This window comes from Pongo abelii, chromosome 10 (genome assembly GCF_028885655.2).
Source record: "Pongo abelii isolate AG06213 chromosome 10, NHGRI_mPonAbe1-v2.0_pri, whole genome shotgun sequence".
Classification (NCBI taxonomy): domain Eukaryota; kingdom Metazoa; phylum Chordata; class Mammalia; order Primates; family Hominidae; genus Pongo; species Pongo abelii.
In genome coordinates, this window is record NC_071995.2 from 7,308,767 (window position 1) to 7,331,218 (window position 22,452).

The 22,452-nt window shown below is 39.9% G+C and overlaps 1 protein-coding gene across 7 annotated transcripts in view; it reads left to right on the forward strand.

The window, feature by feature from the left end:
• PEX5 (peroxisomal biogenesis factor 5) overlaps positions 1–21,278 on the forward strand; it is a 40,754-nt gene extending 19,476 nt beyond the window's left edge. For 3 of the 7 annotated variants that reach the window (XM_054526745.2, XM_054526741.2, XM_054526748.2), the window contains one exon: positions 10,842–11,012. The gene's annotated coding sequence lies outside the window, so the exon portion shown is untranslated. Of the gene's footprint in view, positions 1–6,031; positions 6,155–10,841; positions 11,018–21,144 lie in introns of those variants that run through there. The other 4 variants (XR_008511796.2, XR_008511795.2, XM_054526746.2 and 1 more) reach the window with 4 other exon arrangements.
• The last annotated feature ends 1,174 nt before the right edge of the window (positions 21,279–22,452 follow it).

Consider the following 22,452-nt stretch of genomic DNA (forward strand, 5'->3'; position numbering starts at 1 on the left):
GAACTCCTGGCCTCAAGGAATCCTCCTGCCTCAGCCTCCCAAAGTTCTGGGATCACAGGGAGGAGCACCATACCTGGCCAAAGTCTATTTTTTTTTTCCGGTGGGCTCAAAAGCTACCAAAAAAAAAAAAAACCCAAAAAACAAAAACACAGGTCTAAAAGACAACTGGGTAAGTAAATTGTCCAGACAGTGAAATATAGCTATTGCTAGTTAATCATTTACGGAATAATTTCCAGTGACAATAGATGCTAACAATATAGTGAGAAAAATGGTTAGTCAATTATTTACAGATTGTCTCAAGAAAAAAATGCATTGAAAAGACAATAGGGAACTATCCCAATGTGCTAAAAGTGGGGAGATCATGCTTCTCTGTAATTCTCAAATTTTCTTGGTGCATGTGTGGTACTTTTCTAGAGGAGAAAATTAAACACCTGGGGGAGGGAAACAGGAAGCTGTGGTGGCACCTGTCGCCACCTGGGTGATCATGAGGCAGCTGGTGTCTTGGGCTCTGCAGGGTGGTGGTGCAAAGACCCAGGCGGGAAGTGGGCTGGGCAGGTGGAGGAGCAGTTTCCACACTACATAGGTGCAGGACATGACAAAGTCTGGCTGTGTAAATGACTTAAGAATTAAGCTAACACTTGGTTTAAGCTGAGTCTCCAGGTTTGCTTCACCTGATTTTGGTAGCATTAATGTGTCCAAGAGGATGCATTTCTTGCATGGCTTGTGCCAGGTACATCTTTTGAACCTAAATAAAATTCAGCCACATTTGCCGACCCCCTACCATGTGCCAAGCACCAGTTCTAGGCACCAGGGCTACAATTCACAAAGCAGATGAGATCCCTCCTCTTGGGGCTAACATACTTGTTGGAGAAGAGACAGTATACAAGTAAGTAAGACAATTTCAGTTATAAGTGCTCTGAAGAAATAAAAATGTCACTATGTACTAGAGAGTGAAGGGGAGGGTTAGTGGTAACATTAGGGTGGTGAGGAAAGGCCTTTCACTTGAGGTTATCTGCGTGATTGGTAGGGGCCAGCCCTGGAGAGTTTCGGTGGAAGAGCAGTCCAGGTCCTGGGAGCAAAGGCTCTGATCTGAGGCTAGAAGAGCCGTACATTCCAACAGAAAGGGCAGGAGCTGGAGGAGACCTGAACACTCACCCACCCCACTCTACCTCTCGCTCACAGCCAAGCTGCTTCAGCGAGTGGGCTGTGCACACTGCCTCCACTCAAGGCCATTTCATTCACGTCTTCTCCTACAGTACTGTTCCCTGCACTCACCAATGCAACTGCTTTGCCACGGTCACCTGACTTCACAGATTGCCAAAGCAAATGGACACATTTATTTATGATCTTGACTATACTGTGAGCTCTGCCACACCTGGTTAGGCAGGTTGTGCACTGCATATTACTATGCCATTAATATCCATATGATGATCTGCAGTGTTGTCCAGTTCATGATCTATATGGCTGTACTCTGGCTCCGCTCGATGACCACCCTTCTTGAAGTCTTCTCCCCTGCTTCTGTTATTTCTCTTCTCATGGTTCTACTACGTCTCAGTCTCCCCCATGTGTCTCTATCTGCTGCTTAATGTTGATCTTCCTCTGGGCTGTTCTTGCCTTGCTTTCCTTGCTTTGCAGGATCCTGGGGTGCCTTCATCTACACCTGTAGCGTAACTACCATGTAAATGTTGATGACAGTCTAACCTAGATCTCACCCCAGAGGCCTTAGATACGTGGTACAGTTACTATGTTCTGTCTTCTCCACTTGGATGTTCCCTAGGTACCTTAAATTCAACAAATTCAAAACAGGAATTTCCTTCCAAAAATCTGCTCCTTGTTTTGTAGACTTGGAGACACATGAGGAAAAAGCAGTGAGTGGATCTGGACTCCTCCTCGTTCTCCCGTAATACTCCCTTAGTCCCCAGCCCTGCAGGGTCTACCTCCTTGATACAGGTCACAGAGATTCTCCCATCTCTTTGCCTTTGTTAGTACTTTTGTTCAGGGGTTCATCTTCTTTCTTGGATTGCTGTGATAGCTTCTTTTTTTCTCATTTCATTTGCCATCAACTCCTCATCACTATAAATAATGTTCTTCTTAGACATGACGTGCTGTCTCTTACCTCCGACTTCTCACTATCGTGCATGACAGGTGAAAGTTTAATCAATGCTGTTGAGTGAACCGAATGCATACTAGAACTGTGGGTTGAAGAATCAGGGAATGCCAAGGGAGCTGATCCATATGTGGAGATGTTTTGATTCTCTCCTAGTTGGAGAAGATGAATTGAAATTCTTGGTCACGGTGCCTTCCCCAAGGGAAAGTGCCCTGAGACAAAGGTACAGGCGGATACTTTTCTGGAGGGCTCCGCCTAGAGAGGGCACAGTTAAGGGGGTGCTCTCCTTCAGAACAAAGCCATAGAATGAGCCAGAAACCCCATTCAACTGCTCTTGGTATGGAAGGGAGAACACGGCTCCTGGAGAGGGACTTCTGCAGGGGTCAGGGTGTGTGTCCTGCCCAGAGGCTCCTCAGTGCCCAAGGCCTGGGGTTCAGCAGTTAATGTGGAGTGGGAAGGAGCTCTTTGCAAGGAAGCTGTGGCTTTGGAGACTAAGGCTATGCAGCTTGGCAGCAGAGCTTATGAGTCCTTACCGAGAAGACCCTGATGCCTGGTGTTAGGAGAGAGCAGCATGATGAGACAGTGATGGTGGGAGGGACCACCTTGAGTATGACTGATTAGTGATTGCCTTGACCACACCGGCATTGCAGAGGCCACAGACATCTGGATGAGCTGCTCTCTGGTGTCTGAGGTGCTGCACCTTTGTTGGTCCTGCAGAACTCAACTATGGCCCATGGCCAATTAAGAGAATCAGAAGAGAACTTCAGCAAACAACAACAGGAACAACAACACCACACATACACACACACACACACACAGAGGAATTCTCAAGAAAATGGCAGTAGAGCACAAAGGACTTCTTAGAATGAATAAACATGATTTTCTAATTAAAAATGCAATAAGTAACTAAAAAAGAGAATGATCACTCTTGAGAACCAAATTAATGAGGCCAGGAGCAGTGGCTCCTGCCTGTAATCCCAGCACTTTGGGAGACCGAGGTGGGTGGATTACCTGAGGTCAGGAGTTCGAGACCAGCCTGACCAACATGGTAAAACCCCATCTGTACTAAAAATACAAAAATTAGCTGGACGTGTTAGCGCATGTCTGTAATCCCAGCTACTGGGGCGGCTGAGGCAGGAGAATTGCTTGAACCCAGGAGGCAGAGGTTGCAGTGATCCAAGATCGTGCCATTGCACTCCAGCCTGGGGGTCAGGGCAAGATTCTGTCTCAAAAAAACAAAACAAAAACCCAGAAAATGCTCTTGAGCTCAAGCCTTGATTGAAAACCTATTCCGAATCCCATATAGACTAATTAGAAAAACAGGGCTCCCTCGTGTCAATTGGGATGATAGCGTTCTGGAATTGTAGAGGCTGTGTGGAGGCAGTTAACCCTCAGAGCAAGATGGGCATAATTACCATAGTAGATGGTAAGGTTGGAATGGGAACGAGGGGGCCTTGACCCACGTGAAAGTATTTGTCATGGCTAATCAACACTGTTCTTCCTCAGAGCAAGAGAGATGGACAGCCAATGAAGGCACGGCAAAAGGCTAATGTCAGCCACTGCAATGGAATCACTTTTGCCCAGGTTCCAGATCTGAATTAGTTATTAATTGAAGAGAAGGGCGAGTCTCTTTGAAAAAGAACCCTGTGATACCACATACAAGTATACTCAATACATATTCTCCAAATCTGTCAAAGGACCTACCGCCAAATACTAGAATTACCATGTACTAGGGAAGGGAGAGTACCTAGATCTTCAAGGCATCTAATGACCCTGGGTCATAACTATGACCTAGCTTGACATAGTGTGGAATGAATGGAGTCCAGGCCCAGGGGTTTCTCATAGTAGGTCTAATGTGGTCTTTTCTCTCAATATTTAGCCTTTCCTAATACAATTAGTTATTATTACTAAACGCAGCACCCTATTTCCATTACCCAGCCTGGAAACTCTAGTTCTCAAATCTTTCTTTACTCCCATATCCCATCAGTCACTAAATTATAACTAAGCCTTTTTATTCATTGTTTAAAACTATGTAACATTTAATAATGCTGAGAATACACTTAACATGTAATTTATAAAGCACAAAAATGAGGTTCTTTCAACGTATGCTTCCCTATAACAGTAATGTATTTGTTTTTGAGTTTTCTCAAAATGGTATCATTTTGTTTTACATTCTTGGGACTTGCTTTTATTCATTTAGCATTACATTTCAAAGACTCATACATATTTTAGTGTACAGCTGCTGTTCACTAAGATATCACAAATAATTTGTTCATTCTTCTGTTAACATTTAGGTTGTTTCCACTGCTTGCTGTAAAGAACAAATTGGGAATATTCATGTAATAGTCTCCTAGTGCACATATGCAAGAATTTTGGGGTATATACCAAGGAGTAGAATTGTTGAGTCGGGTGCATACCCATTGTTAGGTATATGCCAATGGGTAGAATTCTTGTGAATAATTTAGGGTAGGTACTCTATTTAATATATGGTAATGTTGAACTATTTTTAAAGTGAGTGCCAGTTTCCATTCGCATCATAACTGTATAAAAATTCCCACTGCTCTGTATCTTTCCTGCACTTAGTACTGTTGAACTCTAACTTATTCTATAATTTGGAATTGTTAGACATTAATTTTTCCATTCTAGTGACTTAAAATGGTATTTCATTGTGACTTTTCTTTGCATTTCTTTTTTTCTTTTTCTTTCTTTCTTTTTTTTTTTTTTTGAGATGGAGTCTTGCTCTGTCGCCCAGGCTGGAGTGCAGTGGCGTGATCTCAGCTCACTGCAACCTCTGCCTCCCAGGTTCAAGTGATTCTCCTGCCTCAGCCTCCTGAGTAGCTGGGATTACAGGAGCCTGCCATCATGCCCAGCTAATTTTTGTATTTTTAGTAGAGACGGGGTTTCACCATGTTGGCCATGCTGGTCTTGAACTGACCTCAGGTGATCCACCTGCCTCAGCCTCCCAAAGTGCTGGGATTACAGGCATGAGCCACTGCGCCCGGCCTACATTTCTGATTAATAAAAACATTGAGCATCCTTTCGTATGTATTGGCTATTCATAGTTCCCCTCCTGTGAATTGCCCAATTTATGTCTATTGTCCATTTTTCTATTGAGTTGTTTTTATTTTACTGATTTTTAGAAGATCCTTATGTATTTTGGATGCTAATCCATAATGTATTACAAATAAGTTCTCTCAGTTTGTGGCTTGTCTTTTCATGTACTGACATTTTTTTTTGACTAACAAAAGTTTGTTGTAGTTACATTTCTCACTTTAAAAATATGATTATTGCTTTTTGTGTGTAGTTCAAAAAGTCCTTGCCTACCTCAAAATCATAAAAATATTATCCTATATATTGCTCTATAAATTTTAAAGCATTGACTTTCACATTTAAGACTTTAATCCATCCAAAATTGATTTTTATATATGGTATGAAGTAAGAATCCAATTTAATACTGTTTTCCATATGGATAGTTAATTACTCCAGAAACATTCACTGAATGACTTCTCCTTTCTCCAGTGATCTACAGTGCCATCTCTTTCATTTCTATTTGGTTTCATTTCTTTTTTTTGTCTATTCCTGTGCTGATACCACTCTGTCTTGGTGATCTAATTTTTGTCATAGCCTTTAGCTATGTTAGCTTGTTAGCACACGTGCTAAACAGAAAAAGTATCTTTCCTCAGTTTATTCACTTTTGGTTTTTTTTGAAAAATATTCTGGAGTCTTTGCTTTTTCATATATATTATATAAGGAGTTTATAAATTTCTACAAAAAAGCCTATTGGGATTTTAGTTGGGATTGCATTTACTCTGTAGATCAATTTGGAAAGAGCTGATATCTTTACAATGATTTTTCTTTTCCATGAAATTTGTATAAATATCTTTTTAAAAATTTTTTAAAATTTATTTTATTTTTTATTTTTAGACAGAGTCTTGCTCTTGTTGCCCAGGTTGGAGTGCAGTGGCACAGTCTCTGCTCCTTGCAACCTCCGCCTCCAGGGTTCAAGCAATTCTCCTGCCTCAGCCACCCGAGTAGCTAGGACTACAGGTGTGCGCCACCACGCCCGGCTGTTGTTTGGTATATACCAATGGGTAGAATTCTTGTATTTTTATATTTTCTTGTAGAATTTTGTATTTTTAGTAGAGACGGGGTTTCACCATGTTGGTCAGGCTGGTCTTGAACTCCTGACCTCAGGTGATTTGCCTCCCAAAGTGCTGGGATTACAGGCATGAGCCACTGTGCCTGGCCTAAATTATCTTTTAATATACTTAGATCTTTGCTATTTTTTTTAAATGTAAAGTTTAGTATATATGCTGCCAAAGCAAGCACTTAGTGCAATGTTTTATAATTATTACATTTATTTGTAGGTACTTACTTAATATTATAAATTATGTCTTTATTAAATTATGTGTTAAAAATAGTTTATTTCTGGCAGTTCTTTTTGAATATGAAAATGCAACTCTTTTTGTGTAATGATACATCCAATTGCCAAATTCTCTTACAGAATCAGTAGGTTTAATCAATCTGACAATAGATTCTTTTGGATTTTCTGTAATCATACACAATTATACCATATAGGAATGATGACCTTTTTATTTATTTTTCTCCAATTGTTATAACTATTGTATCTTTAAAAAAATTATACTGCACTATCTAGACTCTCCAACACAAAACTGAATAGAAGAGTTTATTCTTATGTACGCAATGCTTCTAATTTTTCACCAATAAGAATGACTTTTGAGTCTTCTAAAAATGGTATCATTCTATTATAGTTTCCTGGGATTTGTTTTCATTCATTATATTTCAAAGACTCATTCATATTTTAGTGTATAGCTGCAGTTTGCAAATACATCATAAATAATTTGCCCATTCTTCTGTCAATTAATATTTAGGTTGTTTTCACTTTTGACTGTAACGAACAGATTGTTGCTATGAATATTCTTGTAGTTATTTCCTAGTGCACATGTGCAAGAGATTTTTGGCTGTATATCAAGGAGCACTAATGGTAAAACAATTCATTAGTTTACAGAAACTTCTATTTTCCTTATTTGGTAAGAATTGTTCTCTTAAAAAATTGTTCTCTTAAAAAATTGTGAATGTTACATTATTCATGTTTTTACATTAAAAATATGAATAGATGTTGAAATTAATTTCTTTAGAAATCATCAGATATAGACTATTATCTATTAATATAATACTGATAATGATATCAGTATTAGTGAAAAGTTCTAAATTCATCTTGGGATTTTAGAAATTATATTGAAGCTAGCATCAATGAGCAATACAATTATTGTTGATAACCCAAATTTATCAGAGACATGTGGCATCTTAAAATTTTACTCAGATTATGCATTTGGGTGACTTTGTAGTCTGCAAAATTTGCAGTCACTAAGGCTAAGGTTAAGAAAACCATTTTATAAATGGACAAAGGACATGAACAGACACTTTTCAAAATAAGACATTCATTTGGTCAACAAATATATGAAAAAATGCTCAACATTACTAATGAAATGCAAATCAAAACCACAATGAGATACCATCTCACGCCAGTCAGAATGGCTATTATTAAAAAGTCAAAAAAGTAACATGTTAGTGAGGTTGCAGAGTGAAGGGGACTTATACTCTGTTGGTGGGAGTATAAATTAGTTCAGCCACTGTGGGAAGCAGTTTGGAAATTTCTCAAAGAACTTAGAACTACCATTTGACCAAGTAGTCCCATTACAGAGTATATACCCAAAGGAAAATAAATCACTCTACCCAAAAGACACATGCACTCATATGTTCATTGCAGCAGTATTCATGATAGCAATGACGTGGAATCAACCTGGATGCCCATCAATGGTGGACTGGATAAAGAAAATGTGATACATATACCATATAGAATACTATGCATCCATGAAAAAGAACAAAATCACGTCCTTTGCAGCAACATGGTTGCTGCTGGAGGCCATTATCCTAAGCAAATTAACACAGGAACAGAAAACCAAATACCACAGATTCTCACTTATAAGTGAGAGCTAAACATTTAGTACACATGAACATAAAGATAGGAACAGCAGACACTGCAGACTACCAGAGAGGTGGAGGGGGATGAAAGTTGAAAACCTATTGGGTACTATGCTCACTTTTCTGGGTGATGGGATCATTTGTACACCAAACCTCAGCGACATGCAGTTTATCCGTGTAACAAACCTGCATGTGTACTTCCAGAACCTGGAATAAAAGTCAAAAACAAAACAAAACAAGCCATTTTACAAAGACACTATTTAAATTATTTGTAATCAATTTAAATATATTAATTAAATGATTTTTTTTTTTTTGAGATGGAGTTTCACTCTTGTTGCCCAGGCTGGAGTGCAATGGCACGATCTCTGCTCACTGCAACCTCTGCCTCCTGGGTTCAAGCGATTCTCTTGCCTCAGCCTCCCGAGTAGCTGCGATTACAGGCGCCTGCCACCACGCCAGGCTAATTTTTGTATTTTTAGTAGAGACAAGGTTTCACCACGTTGGCCAGGCTGGTCTTGAACTCCTGATGTCAGGTGATCCACCCGCCTCAGCTTCCCAAAGTGCTGGGATTACAGGCGTGAGCCACTGTGCCCGGCCCAAATTCCTTAAACACTCACACCCATATATATATTACCTACTCTTAAATAATGACAAAGGTAATAACAACTTACTTTATCTCCAGGGCAAGTGTAAGTGATTTAAATTTCATTTAATCTAGTATTTTAGAAAGGAAAATCCAAACTCTTGCATAAGCTGTAATACCATGTTTGCATTTTTATTTTACTCTGTGGGAAAAATGGGAGAGAATATTTATATAGAAATATTGTATGTCCAAAATTCACAAATTGACTTACTTTGGAGTAAAATTGAATTATCATACTTATTTTACCATCATAACTTCTATTTTTTGGTTTTAAGATCTTAGGACAAAAAGGTTTGTAAATAAAATATCTTTCAATCTGTAACAATATATTTGAATGAAATTTAGACCCAGAACCTGGAATAAAAGTCAAAAACAAAACAAATTTTAGAAACTTAGACCCAGAAATTTTTGTATTATTTTTATTTTCTCTTTAGTCTTTACGTGACTATTAATCATTAGCCTATTGCCCATTCGTATTTCTTTTGTATTTTTTCTTGTAACACAGCAGGGACTCTGAAGTCATTAAACCAAAGTAAGATTTCCTTTATTTCCATCCAACAACTTTTTAAAGGAGATAAAGTGTTTGCGTTAGAGAATAGGAATGTTTAATCTTTTGTTAATAAATTATTACTTTATACACACTAATTCATATGTATTTATTTTTTCTTTCTTCACATCAGTGTAGTATTTACTTTTAACCATGAATTTATAATTCAAAGTAATCCAGTGTTTCATTTGAAAATGAAGTAGAAAATCTTCATTTTAAGATTTAATTCTATGAACTATCAGCCCATGGGGAATATTAACATATTTAGTAGATTTGGTCAAATTAAGGTGGTGACAATTAAGAATGTGTTCTCATTTTCCAAGTAGGAAAGTTTTTCGTAAAGAGCAAGTGCACTTAAAGCATTCAGAGTTTGGTTTGGGATTTACCTTTTCTTGGGAAGTATATTAGTTATATCTTGCTGCATAAAAACCACTCCACAATTTAGTGGCTTAAAACAACAATAATTAATTATCTCTGACTATTCTGTGGATTGGCAATCTGGGTGTTTCTTCGCTGTACTCACCGGGGAACATTCATGGGGCCACCTGCCGTCATCTGATGCCTCAACTAGGGCTGGGACGTTCCAAGGTGGAGGAGAATTCCTCAGTAGGCTAGACGGCCTTGTCACAGCATGGTGGTCTCAGGGTGTCAAAATGACAGAGCAGGAACTGCAAGGCCTCTCAAGACCAAGTCTCTGGATCTCACACAATCTCACTCCTGCCACCTTTCATTGGTCAAAGCAAATTATTTATTTTACAAGGCTCTGCCTTTGGTCCCACAGGCAGGAGGTCAGACTGCTGCGTCAGGGCAGGCATAACTGGGGTCGCCTGTCCCTGTGGAGAATGACCCTTGGTGGCCCAGGCTGGCTGCAGGGGCTTTGCAGCCTCCACCCATACACTCAAGCTGGAAATGACTTAGGGGGCCAACAGGGACACGATAGGCCCCGCTGCAGAGCGAGTGCCCTGCGTATGCACCCGTACATTCCTCCCCTCCCCGAGTTGTATGGGGTGCACTGTGCCTTTACCCTAAGTCCCTTCACGGTCAGTCCCTGGCTGTTGTCCCTTTGTGGTGGTCAGCAAGAGATGTGCAGTTTCAGTTCCATGCGGAGTGGGATGGCAACTTCAGGGAGGGGAGTTAGTTAGTCTAACTAATATCAGTTAGATGTTATTTTACAAACTTATAAGTTCAACCCTGAATCAAGGGTGTGAAGATATAGACTCCATCTCTTGATGGGGAGATGGGGAGAGAAGAAGTGACACACTGCAAAGAGATGTGGAAACAGGGAAGTATGATTTATTGATGACTATTATGATAGTGACCTATCACAGTAGCCTTTAAGAGTCCTTCCAGGATTCATATAGATGCTTAATGGTCTTTCTTATGTCAACTAAAGTAGGAATTCATTGCAATTGAGACACTTTCTGGTCTTTAAATATAAGAATATTCTAGAGACGGGCAAACTATTCTAGGTCAAAGTTTCCTCAAGTGGAAACTGTACAACTGGGTTTTATTCAATTTACCCATTTGTTTTTCTTTAGAAATATACAGCCTCTGCAGACACTGCTTCTGAATGAATGGGCTGGAGTTTCCTTGGGATCCTGAACTCATACTGGATTCTCTACCTACCATCTTGGACAATTCATGTAGGAAAACAAATCCTCATTTGTTCAAACAATAGATGAAAATTATTAAAGTTTGGACACATCTTAAATGGCAGCCTTGTGTTTCAAAGAAAAGGAAAGAGATAGTTGAATCAGGGTAAAACAACCCACTCACAACCTTAGGCTAAGACACTTACACAGCTTGTCTTCTAGCAAACTGCATATTTAATCTGCTAAGGCAATGGGGACCTTGTCTTGAGATAGGACTGCCACTCACGGTCATATCTTTTGTTCTCCTCTAAACTCTACTCTAGTTGAAGTTTTCTAACAGTCTGGGTACTCTTATCCCCCAATCCCTGCAGAATGGCTTAATCTAACATGTCATAAAGAAGGAAACTTCTTGTCTTAACTTGGGTTAAAAAATCTTTCTAACGACACAATTTTCAAAGGCTTCATCAGTTTAAAAAGATTATTGTGCTGACTCCATTAGCAATATCTGGCAGCTGCTATTAGGCAGCAAAACCTACCATGACTACTACTATTATATATTTGCAGTTCTCTTACTTTTTGGTGTTTTTTTGAAAAACAAATGTTTAATTTTTGTAGGTACATAGTAGATCTATATATTTATGGGCTACATGAGATATTTTGATACAGGAATGCAATATGTAATAAACACAGGGTAAATGGGGTATCCATTACCTCAGGCATTTATCCTTTGTGTTACAGACACTCCAATGATATTCTTTTAGTTATTTAAAATGTATAATTAATTATTTTTGACTATAGTCACCATGTTGTGTTAGAGAATACTAGGTCTAATTCATTCTTTCTGATTATTCTTTTGTACCCATTAACCATCCTCACTCCCCCCCACCCACCCCACTACCCTTCCCAGCCTCTGGTAACCATCCTTCTACTCTATCCCATGAGTTCAATTGTTTTAATTTTTAGCTCCCACAAATAAGTGAGAACATGTGACGTTTATCTTTCTTTGCCTGGTATATTTCACTTAACATAATGACCTCCAGTTCCAGTCATGTTCTTGCAAATGACAGGATCTCATTCTTCTTTATGGTGTTCTCAAAGCCAAAATATCTTCAATTCTTTGGACCATACTAGAAGCAGGCACAAAGTCAGACAGCCTTCAACATTCAAACAGAAATGGACACCAACACTCTTCTGGCCCATATTTGGGCTCACTTAGGAAGTTAAAATGAGATCTATAATCTCAATGTTTTTATTTGAATAGATGACCTAACAGTGGAAGAAGAAAACATCATAGGCATATGTGTTCCAGTAACAGAAAGAAACAGACTTAAATGTCCCTGTCTGACAGCTTTGAAGAGAGCAGTGGTTCTCCCAGCATGCAGCTGGAGATCTGAGAACAGGCAGACTGCCTCCTCAAGTGGGTCCCTGACCCCTGACCCCCGAGCAGCCTAACTGGGAGGCACCCCCCAGTAGGGACAAACTGACACCTCACACGGCTGGGTACTCCTCTGAGACAAAACTTCCAGAGGAACAATCAGACAGCAGCATTCGCGGTTCATGAAAATCCACTGTTCTGCAGCCACCGCTGCTGATACCCAGGCAAACAGAGTCTGGAGTGGACCTCTAGCAAACTCCAACAGACCTGCAGCTGAGGGTCCTGTCTGTTAGAAGGAAAACTAACAAACAGAAAGGACATCCACACCAAAAACCCATTTGTACATCACCATCATCAAAGACCAAAAGTAGATAAAACCACAAAGATGGGGAAAAAACAGAGCAGAAAAACTGGAAACTCTAAAAAGCAGAGCGCCTCTCCTCCTCCAAAGGAATGCAGTTCCTCACCAGCAACGGAACAAAGCTGGACGGAGAATGACTTTGACGAGTTGAGAGAAGAAGTCTTCAGACGATCAAACTACTCCGAGCTACAGGAGGGAATTCAAACCAAAGGCAAAGAAGTTAAAAACTGAAAAAAATTTAGACGAATGTATAACTAGAATAACCAATACAGAGAAGGGCTTAAAGGAGCTGATGGAGCTGAAAGCCAAGACTCGAGAACTACGTGAAGAATGCAGAAGCCTCAGGAGCTGATGTGATCAACTGGAAGAAAGGGTATCAGTGATGGAAGATGAAATGAATGAAATGAAGCAAGAAGGGAAGTTTAGAGAAAAAAGAATAAAAAGAAACGAACAAAGCCTCCAAGAAATATGGGACTATGGGAAAAGACCAAATCTACGTCTGATTGGTGTACCTGAAAGTGACGGGGAGAATGGAACCAAGTTGGAAAACACTCTGCAGGGTATTATCCACGAGAACTTCCCCAATCTAGCAAGGCAGGCCAACATTCAGATTCGGGAAATACAGAGAATGCCACAAAGATACTCCTCGAGAAGAGCAACTCCAAGACACATAATTGTCAGATTCATCAAAGTTGAAATGAAGGAAAAAATGTTAAGGGCAGCCAGAGAGAAAGGTCAGGTTACCCACAAAGGGAAGCCCATCAGACTAACAGCAGATCTCTCAGCAGAAACTCTACAAGCCAGAAGAGAGTGGGGGCCAATATTCAACATTCTTAAAGAAAAGAATTTTCAACCCAGAATTTCATATCCAGCCAAACTAAGCTTCATAAGTGAAGGAGAAATAAAATCCTTTACAGACAAGCAAACGCTGAGAGATTTTGTCACCACCAGGCCTGCCCTAAAAGAGCTCCTGAAGGAAGCACTAAACATGGAAAGGAACAACCGGTAACAGCCGCTGCAAAATCATGCCAAAATGTAAAGACCATTGAGACTAGGAAGAAACTGCATCAACTAACGAGCAAAATAACCAGCTAACATCAAAATGACAGGATCAAATTCACACACATAACAATATTAACTTTAAATGTAAATGGACTAAATGCTCCAATTAAAAGACACAGACTGGCAAATTGGATAAAGAGTCAAGACCCATCAGTGTGCTGTATTCAGGAAACCCATCTCACGTGCAGAGACACACATAGGCTCAAAATAAAAGGATGGAGGAAGATCTACCAAGCAAATGGAAAACAAAAAAAGGCAGGGGTTGCAATCCTATTCTCTGATAAAACAGACTTTAAGCCAACAAAGATCAAAAGAGACAAAGAAGGCCATTACATAATGGTAAAGGGATCAATTCAACAAGAAGAGCTAACTATCCTAAATATATATGCACCCAATACAGGAGCACCCAGATTCATAAAGCAAGTCCTGAGTGACCTACGAAGAGACTTAGACTCCCACACAATAATAATGGGAGACTTTAACACCCCACTGTCCACATTAGACAGATCAACGGGACAGAAAGTTAACAAGGATACCCAGGAATTGAACTCAGCTCTGCTCCAAGTGGACCTAATAGACATCTACAGAACTCTCCACCCCAAATCAACAGAATATACATTTTTTTTCAGCACCACACCACACCTATTCCAAAATTGACCACATAGTTGGAAGTAAAGCTCTCCTCAGCAAATGTAAAAGATCAGACATTATAACAAACTGTCTCTCAGACCACAGTGCAATCAAACTAGAACTCAGGATTAAGAAACTCACTCAAAACCGCTCAACTACATGGAAACTGAACAACCTGCTCCTGAATGACTACTGGGTACATAACGAAATGAAGGCAGAAATAAAGATGTTCTTTGAAACCAATGAGAACAAAGACACAACATATCAGAATCTCTGGGACACATTCAAAGCAGTGTGTAGAGGGAAATTTATAGCACTAAATGCCCACAAGAGAAAGCTGGAAAGATCCAAAATTGACACCCTAACATCACAATTGAAAGAACTAGAAAAGCAAGAGCAAACACATGCAAAAGCTTGCAGAATGCAAGAAATAACTAAAATCAGAGCAGAACTGAAGGAAATAGAGACACAAAAAAACCCTTCAAAAAATTAATGAATCCAGAAGCTGGTTTTTTGAAAGGATCAACAAAATTGATAGACCGCTAGCAAGACTAATAAAGTAGAAAAGAGAGAAGAATCAAATAGATGCAATAAAAAATGATAAAAGGGATATTACCACCAATCCCACAGAAATACAAACTACCATCAGAGAATACTATAAACACCTCTATGCAAATAAACCAGAAAATCTAGAAGAAATGGATAAATTCCTCGACACATACACCCCCCAAGACTAAACCAGGAAGAAGTTGAATCTCTGAATAGACCAATAACGGGCTCTGAAATTGTGGCAATAATCAATAGGTTACCAACCAAAAAGAGTCCAGCCAGATGGATTCACAGGCGAATTCTACCAGAGGTACAAGGAGGAACTGGTACCATTCCTTCTGAAACTATTCCAATCAATAGAAAAAGAGGGAATCCTCCCTAACTCATTTTATGAGGCATTATCCTGATACCAAAGCCTGGCAGAGACACAACCAAAAAAGAGAATTTTAGACCAATATCCTTGATGAACATTGATGCAAAAATCCTCAATAAAATACTGGCAAACCGAATCCAGCAGCACATCGAAAAGCTTATCTACCATGATCAAGTTGGCTTCATCCCTGGGATGCAAGGCTGGTTCAACATATGGAAATCAATAAATACAATCCATCATATAAACAGAACCGAAGACAAAAACCACATGATTATCTCAATAGATGCAGAAAAGGCCTTTGACAAAATTCAACAACCCTTCATGCTAAAAACTCTCAAGAAATTAGGTATTGATGGGACATATCTCAAAATAATAAGAGCTATCTATGACAAACCCACAGCCAATATCATACTGAATGGACAAAAACTGGAAGCATTCCCTTTGAAAACTGGCACAAGGCAGGGATGCCCTCTCACCACTCCTATTCAATATAGTGTTGGAAGTTCTGGCCAGGGCAATTAGGCAGGAGAAGAAAATAAAGGGTATTCAATTAGGAAAAGAGGAAGTCAGATTGTCCCTGTTTGCAGATGACATGATTGTATATCTAGAAAACCCCATTGTCTCAACCCAAAATCTCCTTAAGCTGGTAAGTGACTTCAGCAAAGTCTCAGGATACAAAATCAATGTACAAAAATCACAAGCATTCTTATGCAGCAGTAACAGACAAACAGAGAGCCAAATCATGAGTGAACTCCCACTCACAATTGCTTCAAAGAGAATAAAATACCTAGGAATCCAACTTACAAGGGACGTGAAGGACCTCTTCAAGGAGAACTACAAACCACTGCTCCAGGAAATAAAAGAGGATACAAATGGAAGAACATTCCATGCTCATGGGTAGGAAGAATCAATATCATGAAAATGGCCATACTGCTGAAGGTAATTTATGGATTCAATGCCATCCCCATCAAGCTACCAATGAGTTTCTTCACAGAATTGGAAAAAACTACTTTAAAGTTCATATGGAACCAAAAAAGAGCCCGCATCGCCAAGTCAATCCTAAGCCAAAAGAACAAAGCTGGAGGCATCACGCTACCTGACCTCAAACTATACTACAAGGCTACAGTAATCAAAACAGCATGGTACTGGTACCAAAACAGAGATATAGATCAATGGAACAGAACAGAGCCCTCAGAAATAACACCACATATCTACAACTATCTGATCTTTGACAAACCTGACAAAAACAAGCAACGGGGAAAGGATTCCCTATTTAATAAATGGTGCTGGGAAAACTGGCTAGCCATATGTAGAAAGCTGAAACTGGATCCCTTCCTTACACCTTATACAAAAATTAATTCAAGATGGATTAAAGACTTACATGTTAGACCTAAAACCATAAAAACCCTAGAAGAAAACCTAGGCATTACCATTCAGGACATAGGCATGGGCAAGGACTTCATGTCTAAAACACCAAAAGCAATGGCAACAAAAGCCAAAATTGACAAATGGGATGTAATTAAACTAAAGAGTTTCTGCACAGCAAAAGAAACTACCATCAGAGTGAACAGGCAACCTACAAAATGCGAGAAAATTTTTGCAACCTACTCATCTGACAAAGGGCTAATATCCAGAATCTATAATGAACTCAAACAAATTTACAAGAAAAAAACAAACAACCCCACCAAAAAATGGGCGAAGGACATGAACAGATACTTCTCAAAAGAAGACATTTATGCAGCCAAAACACACATGAAAAATGCTCACCCAAAACACACATGAAAAAATGCTCACCATCACTGGCTATCAGAGAAATGCAAATCAAAACCACAGTGAGATACCATCTCACACCATTTAGAACGGCAATCATTAAAAAGGAAACAACAGGTGCTGGACAGGATGTGGAGAAATAGGAACACTTTGACACTGTTGGTGGGACTGTAAACTAGTTCAACAATTGTGGAAGTCAGTGTGGCGATTCCTCAGGGATCTAGAACTAGAAATATCATTTGACCCAGCCATCGCATTACTGGGTATATACCCAAAGGACGATAAATCATGCTGCTAAAAAACACATGCACACGTATGTTTATTGCAGCACTATTCACAATAGCAAAGACTTGGAACCAACCCAAATGTCCAACAATGATAGACTGGATTAAGAAAATGTGGCACATATACACCATGGAATACTATGCAGCCATAAAAAATGATGAGTTCATGTCCTTTGTAGGGACATGGATGAAATTGGAAATCATCATTCTCAGTAAACTATCACAAGAACAAAAAACCAAACACTGCATATTCTCACTCATAGGTGGGAACTGAACAATGAGAACACATGGACACAGGAAGGGGAACATCACACTCTGGGGACTGTTGTGGAGTGGGGGGGAAGGGGGAGGGATAGCTTTAGGAGATATACCTAATGCTAAATGACGAGTTAATGGGTGCAGCACACCAGCATGGCACATGTATACATATGTAACTATCCTGCACATTGTGCACATGTACCCTAAAACTTAAAGTATAATAATAAAATTAAAAAAAAATAGCATTAAAAAAAAAGAAACAACAATCATAGGAGTCCAAACTATTTGGAATTGCCAACTCTGGCACTAAACAGCAGATGGCGCCAAAGGACCTTAGTAGCAACCAACAGATTTGCGGCCATCTCTTACTTTCTGCTTTCTCCTCCATCTACCCAAGATTCCTAGGCCTCAGGGTCTGGAGTTAAGAGCATAGGTTCAGGAGTCTGACTGCCCAGCTTCACAGTACCACATTTGCTACTTGGGTGACCTTTGATGACCGACTTAACTTGGTTTTCCTCTTTGCAGAATAGGAATGTTAAGAAAAACCCTACCTCCCAGGGTTATTGGTAAGATTAGAGTAATTATTACATATCATCATAAGGAATAGTTCCTGTCACATAAGTTTAAAAAATGTTAGCTATTACTCGCTGAAATGCATTCCTTTCTATATTTTAACATCTTCAGTGGCATCTAATCTTGATGCATTGCCACCTCTCCTTTAATCCCCACCTAAGCTCCGTGGGGAACTTCCTATGACAAATTGACTAGGAAAAAAATTCAGGTCTGATTTACAGATGGTTCTGAGGATATGCTGGTACCTCCTAAAAGTGGATGACCACAGCATTATAGAATTCCCCAAGGGTGATCCTGAAAGGCAGTTAGGAAGAAATATCTTCTTAATGGTCAGAACTCTGAGCAGTGCACTTAGCTGTCCATTTTACCTGGAAGGAGAAAGGCCAGAAGTTATGGATCTAAGCTGATTCACGGGTAGTGGCGGATGGTTTGGCTCTATGTTCAGGGACTTAGGGAGGACTGACAATGAATTAGAGAAGAGGCATGTAGATCAATCTTTTGTAAGGGCACAGGTGTGGAGATATTCGTGTTCCATGTGAATGCTCACTAAATGTCATCTGTTATAGGGGTGGTGCTCAAAAGTCATCTTGACAAGATGACCTTTTGTGAATCACAACCAACTGCTTTCCCAAGCCACTTCAGTGCTGCTCATTGGACCAATGAACAGGGTGATTATATTAGATCTCTTCCATTATGGATAAGCACATGATTATTTTCCTCACTGGAATAGATACTTACTTGATATGGATTTGTCTTTCTTGTGCATGATATTTCTGCCGGCACTATGATTCTTGGATGTATTGAATTCTTATCCACCATGATGGTATCCTATGTAATACTGCTTCTGTACTACGAATTCATTGTACAGCAAAAAACCCAGGCAAAATGTTCATACCCATAATATTCACCAATCTTACCTGTATCATTTCATCACTCAGAAGTAACTGGCCTGATAGGATTATAAAATAGTTTGTTGACAACTCAATTATAGCATCAGCTGAGTGACAATGCCATGAGGGGTTAGGGTTCTGTCCTATAAGATGTAGTGTCTGATCAGAATCAGTGACCAATATACGGTAGTTTCTTTCCCATAGTCAGAAAATATAGGTCTAGGAACAGAGGGATGGAAGGAGAAGTGGCTTTCTTCATAATTATCTATTATCCACATACAAAATTTGTGCTTTTTGTTCCTGCAACTTTGGAAACTTTGATTTAGATTCTTAGTTCTCAGGGGATGAATACATCTACCAGGGTACATAATTATGATTCCATTGAACTGGAAGTTGAGACATCACCTGATTATTTTGGGCTTCTTGTTTATTCTGTTGTCTCTACAGCATCCTTCCAGATCAGCTCAGGAGGACTCTCCTTTCACAGTGGTGAAAGGCTAATTAAGCTGTTTTCTCAAGCAAACAACTCTTTTTACACCTCATCTCTATCCTTATGTCATGTAGGCAGTGCTGCAGTTCTTTTTCTCATAGCAAATTTTTCTTCCTGTTTTACTTCTATGTGGTTTTAATTGAAAAGCAGCCAAATGATAAATATATAAACATCCTGCCTCCTCTGTTGTGTCTGATTAAGACTTAGTAAGAGGCCTCAGGGTCTCCACCTGTTAGTATGTTGTGGTTTGTCTTGTGTATCTTTGGAGACAGGAGAGATCTATGGCTTGTATATGTTTGTTGGAAATAAACTGCTTCTGTTTTTGAAAATTGGAATTTGCTTTATTTATTGCTGAAAACTTACACCTTTGAAATGAAAATATAAATTGCCTAAGTAATGTTTTCAAAACCAATTCTTACATAAGATAATTTCTCTTAAATGTCTAGCACAGTGCCATTCGAGCATTCAATAAACATTAGTTGAGTATCGTTTAGGTTATAGACATTGGAAATACAGAGTCACTCCCCTCAAAATCTAGCCTAGAAGAGTAAGTTGCCATAAATAAATAAGTTAAGAATTTCAGGCACTAGAGTAGCAGTAGCTAAGAGGTAAAATGGGGGCATAAGGGAGGTAAGTAGATATAGGCTTTCCCCCAATCTTGGGCCCTATCAGAGCCCCAGCAGATGCCTGTGGCCTGCAGAGGCCTTAGCATGCCCAGATGAGGAAGGATTCAATGATAAGGAAAGAAAGAATCTGTTTGCAGACTTGGAGTCTCACTCTTTTTGCACAGGCTGGAGTGCAGCCTGGGCAAAAATCTCAATCTCAGCTCAATCTCAGCTTGCTGCAATCTCAAAAAGCTCAATCTCAGCTTGCTGCAATCTCTGCCTCCCAGGTTCAAGCAATTCTCCTGCCTCAGCTTCCCGAGTACCTGGGATTGCAGGCGCACACTACCACGCCTGGCTAATTTTTGTATTTTTAGTAGAGATGTGGTTTCACCATGTTGGCCAGGCTGGTCTCCAACTCCTGACCTCAAGTGATCTGCCCGCCTTGGCTTCCCAAAGTGCTGAGACTATAGGCATGAGCTACCATGCCCAACCACAGGCAGGACTTTAAACTGCACAGAAGCTGCATGTGTAGGACAGATCACCTGTGTGGGAGCATGTGGCTTTGAACTCTGAGTACCAGCCAGAGATGGACAATCTTGGATCAGCTGCCCAAATTCTGTTCCTCTTCTGTCTTCCGGCTTAAAGATAGAACTGTGGTGTCATTAACCTTGGGTTCAATTACCTTAAGAATCTCCACTCACAAGAGCTCAAATTGCTTTGGAGTTTTTAATTACACCAGCCTCTGAATAGAGGTGGATTAATCGTGAAGCTAATGAAGTTTAAGCTTCATGACCTAAATTTCACTGCACCAGCTACTTCCAAGGTTCTGGAAGGGGCCCTGACACTGTGTTTGCAAGGGCACATGCTTCTGTAAACTTTGCAAAAATAAACTATTTTCAATGCAGTTAGTTAAGATGACTGTTTCTTTCCACTCCAACCCCCTCTCTGCCATACTTCTCCTTGCACTGAAGAGGGCTGAAGTAGGACCATGGAATTTCATACTGGTAATTTGTATTCTTTTACTTACAGAGGGTTCCTCCAACTGTACAAGCTTCAGTCTCCTCCCTGGATCCATCCCTGGTTCTGATCATGACTACGCTTTCCCCCAAGTCAACATTTAGATTGTATTAATATTAAATTGAGATAAAACAGTCCTTATTATTAAAAGAATGTATTGTCTTTTTTAAGAAAAGAAGCAGTTCAGTGAAATTATTATTATTATTGTTATTATTTTTGAGACAGAGTCTCACTGTCACCCAGGAGGAGTGCAGTGGTGCAATCTCGACTCACTGCAACCTCTGCCCTGCCAGGCTCAAGCGATTCTCCTGCTTCAGACCCCCAAGTAGCTGGGACTACAGGCACATGCCACCATGCCTGGCCGGTTTTTGTATTTGTGGTAGAGATGGGGTTTGCCATCTTGGCTAGGCTGGTCTTGAACTCCTGACCTCAGGTGATCCACCTGCCTCGGCCTCCCAGAATGCTGGGATTACAGGCTTGAGCCACTGCGCCAGGCCCAGTGAAATTATTTCTTACCCAAAGAAGGCAACTAAAGGAGCCTATGCATTGAGCACTAAATCTGGGGATCAGATTTGCCAGAAAAATCAAGAAGAAACTGAAGAGGTTTAAATCGCATATATTGCTTTTTCATTAGTATAGGAATGGTGGAAGAATAAAAATAAAATCAAAGATGATGGATTGATTCAGCTGGAGGAAAGGAGAGATGATTAAGATTAAGGGTCATGGATCAGGGACAGAAGGGAAGAAATGGGAAGATGACTGTCAGTAGAGACAGATATAAAAAGAAAAAGGAGATGAATGCACCTAGGTCCAGCTGCTTTCAAGAAGAGTTTTAAATCTAGATGCCAGTAAATCAGAAATAAATTGTGACTGGAAGCCAACAAAGTCCAACTGAAGAAGCAAGGCGAGATCTAAGAGAGCTGCTTGGAGTGAATATGAAGAAGGAAGCCTGGATCCAGGAAACTACTGAGAAGCACCTTAATGCAAAAGATTCCATCTTCTTTTCAAGTATTCTTTCTATATTATATTCATCAGAATAGGCTAGGTTATGCTGTGGGAACAAGTTAACCCCCAAATCTCCACAGCTCACACACACACCATTTATTTATCACCATGCTACAAACCTGCTGTGGTTGGTGGAGGGCTTGGCTCCACATAGTAACTCAAGGACCCAGGTTGACCTAGGCTCCACCATCTTGTAGATGCACCATCTGGAACATGTAGTTGCTAGGGCAGCGGAAGAGAGAGACTGGAGCGTCTTACTTGGACTTTTCACTGCCTCTGCTTGGAAGTGACACACATGACATCCATTCACATTTT